General features: G+C 37.5%; 1 long non-coding RNA gene across 1 annotated transcript; it reads left to right on the plus strand.

Annotated features, from left to right (window-relative positions):
- The first annotated feature begins 4,762 nt into the window (after positions 1–4,762).
- LOC126972516 (uncharacterized) lies at positions 4,763–5,773 on the plus strand. The gene is made up of 2 exons (XR_007731147.1): positions 4,763–5,073; positions 5,488–5,773. It is a non-coding gene; the product is annotated as an uncharacterized LOC126972516 (long non-coding RNA).
- The last annotated feature ends 227 nt before the right edge of the window (positions 5,774–6,000 follow it).

Below are 6,000 nucleotides of genomic sequence, written 5' to 3' on the forward strand. Positions count from 1 at the left end.
TGTTTTGTAACAGAACGAAGTATTTTCTCGATTTGTGTGCTATTTAAAATTCACCTAAAGTGCAATCAGTGTCAGTATGTCTTTTCCAATAAAATTTTTTTCACTTCAAAAAACAGAGTTAGAATACGAAGTTGCGATAAGAGGTGAAAGCCCAGGTACTACTGTGGCTGAACTTAGAAAACAAATCAATAAATTAAGTCAGTTGTTTCCTTCTCACGACATATTATGCTCTCACCTTGAACCGTCTGAGGATATAGCGGCTGTTGTAAAGTTATTAAACAAAATCAAATCGAGTCTGGACTCTGGTCTTACAGACAAAAGTTCGTTATTACGTTTAGAAAATTTATTAAATCACATTTACCATAGGATCAACAGAATTGAACCTGATGACATAAAAGAGGAACATCTTACAAGTACCAAACTCTTCAGGATATGTTATGAACAATATTTAAAACTTTCAAATAAAATAGTCGATCCTCTTTTAGTTGATTTAGCCACCTCAACGATTGCGACTTCGTCTAAAAGTCAACAACCTATTAATATTGCTGTCACTTGTGACAAAAGTGTAACTTCCGAACTAGGCAGGTTGAAGTTCGATGGCAAGTCTTGCGTTAGATCTTTTATTGAACGTGCTAATGAATTTAGCGAAGCACGTAACATCCCCGACTCAAAATTCTTATCACTTGCAACAGAAATATTTACGGGTGACGCATTACATTGGTTTAGAAGTATTAAAGACCAAGTTTCGTCTTGGGATGATCTAGTTGTTTTGTTGAAACAAGATTTTGATAAAAGTGATTATGATTACCGTTTAGTTTCTGAGATTCGCTCTAGGACCCAAGGGGAAACGGAAAATATCACAATTTTTTTGTCTATCTTATCAGGTATGTTTGCACGGCTTTCTAACCCAATGCCGGAAGAGGACAAGCTTGAAATTGTGTTGCATAATATTCGTCCATGTTATGCTAGCACTTTAGCTTCCTCGCCTGAGTTACGGAATATAGATCAGGTTAAAACTATCTGTAAAAATTACGAAAATATTCAATCGCGATTTGCGCACTTCAGAGAACCAATTGCAGCTTTTGGTACTCTGGCACCAGAATTTGCTTATAAAGGCACTGAAATATCTGATAAATTTAAGTTAAGCAGTAATGACGTTAAAAGTAATGTAAAACAATCGAATACTAGCTTGAGAAACAACTCTAATGTCAATATAAATGAAAAATACGTACACAGCATCCAAAAAAACGATTCTGGTACAAGTCACAAATTACCTTATTGCCCAAGGTGCCGTAATAATACACATTCCTTGAAGGATTGCACTACTGCGGATATTATGTGTTTTAAATGCGGTCACAAAGGAGTTAGGAAACCTGACTGCCCCACCTGTAATACCAGTTCTCAGGTTTCAAAAAACTAAAATCGCAGAATTGTGGCAAACCTAAACGAATAAATAACAACCGTACAAGCAAAGAGGAATGGAATAACTGGTTAGAAATGGTTCGTTTATTTTTTCTTGGGAACAAGGTTGCTTCAATTCTGCACGTTAAACCTAAAAATGATACTAGACCCTACGTTAATATAAAAGTCAATGATATTACAGCTTCAGGCCTTCTAGATTCAGGTTCAGCAGTAACCATACTAGGTAATTATGCTCACACCGCATTGGTCGATCGTGGTTTGAAGTTATATACAGCAGATAAGTTATCAATTGTGACGGCTGGTGGACAGAATTTCAAAACTGTTGGTTATCTAGATTTACCAGTGCAGTTTGAAGATCAATTTCACATTATTAAGGCCCATATAGTTCCCGAAGTTCAATCACCACTTATTTTAGGAGTTGATTTCTGGCGCGCTTTTAAACTATGTCCTAAATATTTGGGATCGTTTGGTTTATCAAGTGTTCCTCTAGCAAACATAAATACTGATACTTCTACTGTATTCATACATTCATACGAGAATTTAGATGAGTCTCAGAGGGCTCGTGCCAGTAATATTATTGATCAGTTTAAGGAAATTTCTTTTGAATACAAAGGCTTAGGACGCACGAATTTAATTACTCATCGCATAGATACAGGAAGTTCTCCTCCGGTTAGACAGCGTTACTATAGACTTTCTCCAGAAAAACAAAAAATTTTAGTCGAGCAGGTGGATGAAATGTTAAAACTTGATGTAGTTGAGCCTTGCGAAAGTGCGTGGCAATCTCCAGTATTACTAGTAACAAAGAAAAACGGTCAGCCTAGATTTTGCCTAGATAGCAGAAAACTCAACTCCATCACAAAACGTGATGCATATAATTTGCCATATATAAGCGAAATATTGGATAACTTACGTGACGCGCGTTACCTTAGTAGTATTGATTTATCTAAGGCCTTTTGGCAATTGCCGATTGCCCCCCAGGATAGAGATAAAACAGCATTCTACGTCCCAGGTCGCGGAACGTTCAGGTTCAAAACTACTCCGTTTGGGTTGACTAACGCACCATCTACGCAACAGCGTTTGGTTGATTTATTGTTTGGGAATATGGAAAACAAGGTATTCGCATATTTGGACGATATAGTTTTAGTTACTAGCTCGTTTGATGATCATGTGACACTTCTCTTGCAAGTACTTGATAAGTTACGAATGGCAAACTTAACTGTGAATCTAGAAAAATGTGAATTTTTTCGTAGTCAGCTTAAATATTTAGGCTACGTGGTTGATGCGAAAGGTTTACGAACTGATCCAGATAAAATCTCATCAATTTTAAACTATCCAACTCCTACGTGTCGTAAGGACCTTAAACGTTTCCTCGGCACGGCAACTTGGTATAGAAGATTTGTTCCAAAGTTTAGCACAATCGCTGGGCCGCTCAATAAGCTGACTTCTAGTAAAAAGTCAGCTCCCCCCTTTAAATGGACTGATGAAGCTGACGTCGCGTTTAGGATGCTAAAAGAATGTTTAGTATCTGCACCAGTTCTATCTTGCCCTAAGTATGACCTTCCTTTTGAAATCCACACTGACGCTAGCAACTATGGCGTAGGTGCTATGTTGACTCAAACTATTGAGGGTAAAGACCAATAGCTTACATGAGCAGATCTCTATCCGGGGCAGAAAAGAATTATAGTATCACAGAGCGTGAGACATTGGCTGTTATCGTCGCACTAGAGCACTGGAGATGCTACATAGAAAACGGAAAAACGTTTACGGTGTACACAGATCATTCAGCATTAAAGTGGTTCCTAAATTTAAATAATCCAACAGGGCGCTTAGCGCGGTGGGGTGTACGGCTATCATCATTTAATTTTGTCGTAAAACACCGCCGGGGAGTTGATAATATTATACCAGATGCTTTATCGCGTGCTGTACCGGTGTCTACCATAGATACTTTGTTAGCAAACACGAACACTAGTGACGATTGGTATTTAAATATTTACGACGGCTGTAAAAAGGCGCCCAGTTCATATCCTAATTATATAATAAAGAATGATAAACTATACCGAATTATGCGAAAACCTTGTACGCTTACTAGAGAATTTGATTGGAAAGAAGTAGTTCCGAAAGAAACTCGAATGGTAGTTATGAAAGAGAATCATTCTGAACCAACAGCAGGTCACATGGGCATTTTTAAGACTTATAAGCGTATTGCACTCAGGTATTACTGGCCTAATATGCATAGCGATGTAACGAAGTTTGTTAGTTCTTGCTCTACGTGTCTCTCATACAAGCCACAAAATCATGCTACGCTAGGTGAAATGGGAAGGCCTAAACAATGCTCTAGGCCCTTTCAAATGATTTCCATTGATCTCATGGGACCACTTCCGGTGACTCGAAAACAAAATAGCTACATTCTGGTGGTTACTTGCTGCTTTTCAAAATTTTGCCAAATTTTTCCCATTAAGAAAGCTACTTCAAGCATTATTACGAAGATCCTCGAAGAACAAGTCTTTTTAATACATGGCGTACCTCAGACCATTTTTTTAGATAATGGTAGTCAATTTATAAGTGGTCCGACTAAATACTTCTTTGATAGGTACAAAGTTCCAAACGTTTTCTTTACGCCCAAGTATACACCCCAAATAAACACGGTTGAGCGCTATAATAAAACTATCATAACATGTCTTTCCACATTCGTCGAGAACGATCACAGAACTTGGGATATCTTCATTCCAAAAGTACAATTTGCGGTCAACAACTCTGTGAATGAGGCTACTGGATATACTCCTTCATTTCTAGTGTACGGTAGGGAATTAGTCCTTTGCGGGTCCCACTACACGGATACGGATTTAGGTGACGAAATTTTGTTTCTTCCGCGCGAAGCCTATGCAGAAAACCTTGGGGCTCTAAGGTTAATATTTGATGATGTTCAAAAATCTTTATATCAAGCTCATGTTAAAAATACTAACCATTACAATTTACGGCGAAAAGCTTTCGAGTTTAATGTTGGAGACATCGTATTTAAGCGTGCTTACGTATTGAGCGATAAAGACAAGTACTTCAGCAAAAAATTGGCTCCAAAGTTTATTAAGTTTCGGGTAACGCAAAAGCTTTCACCTCTCGTATATGTTTTGGAAAATATGTCGGGAAAGAATCTAGGCACTTGGCACATTAAAGACTTAAAAATTGTAGGTCATAATAAATTGTAATTAGTAATTTATTTATAGTAATTTCTAAGTATTTTATTTTTATTTTACTCTGTATTTTTTTTTCCTTGTTTTTTAAATAGTTTAGCCTTATTGTGTAAGTATGTAGGGCGGGTACTATATTATTTGCGGATTTTACCTTTAGTCAGGTTAAATCCTTGCGTGGGCCGAGCGGGTAATGTAACGGAACGTAACTACAGCATAAGGTAGTGGTGTTTTAATTAATAATAGGTGTGAGCGAGACGGTTTATGAGTGAGCAGGCACGCATATGACGCCGTGTAAGGGTCTGGGCTGCGCAAGCGGCACGGACAGAGGCTAACAGCTGTTTCCGCGGCCGGTCGACATAAATTGATTTAAGAAGATTTCAACGCGTGCTCAATATACATAATTACTAAAATTAACAGTTACGTAATAAATATATAGTGTGTATTGGATAAATCCCGCTCTAGGGTGAGTATTGAATAGCACATAAGTCTTATTTTATTGTAACTTAGCTGTAGAACATTCGCCATTGTTAATTGTTTGAGAAATAAAATAGAAATCGCTTAAATTACAGTTATCTATGCAAACTTTTTACTGACCACAAGGTTTTTGTTAAATAATTAGATTAGTAATGTTTTAATTTATTATCATAATAAAGTGCTTGCTTTCGTTATTAGTTCATTAATAATAATATGTAAACTTCGTTCTGCTTTGCCATGTCGACAATCTCGCCACTATGCACCAAGTAGGTACCTACGCAATCCTCGAGATGTCGATTTGTGCGATTGCTATGTTATGCTTGCGGGTTCCGTGTTCTGGAAAGAAGGAACGAAATAAAAAAAAAAAAGGAATGGACCGCCAATCGCTAGTTTATAATTCCAGGTCCTAAGTTACCGCTGACGTTGAACCTGCCTTGGTGCTTGCGGTTCTGAGGACGTCGCTCCGCATCGAACGATTCCTGTCTTCCTGGCGCTGGAAGATCACCGCATCCAGATCGCCGAGCGTGACTGAACGGGATCTCGCAGGAGAGTACCAACTATAGCAGAATCCGATAGAACCTACCACGACTTTCTTTTTTTTTTAATCGTGTTACCCTACCATAATATAAATTTTATATTATAAATTCTTATTAAAATTAATTAAAATTAGAAATTTAACTGAGGCACTATCGTTTTGTTTTTTTTTTGTATTAAATTTTAAAATAACAAACGAAGGTGTCGCAAGCTTGTGTAGACTTGGTGAATTTAGAATAAATTTTGGTAAAGATTTGGGCTCTGGTTCGATGTACTGGGGCATTTCAATTATTCTTACGACCTGTCCTTTGATATGATCGTTTGAATTGGAGATCGTGAAGGTAGGTGCTTTCAAGTTGCAATTCAGTGGGATAATTGCTAA

Source organism: Leptidea sinapis, chromosome 26, assembly GCF_905404315.1.
Source record: "Leptidea sinapis chromosome 26, ilLepSina1.1, whole genome shotgun sequence".
NCBI lineage: Eukaryota > Metazoa > Arthropoda > Insecta > Lepidoptera > Pieridae > Leptidea > Leptidea sinapis.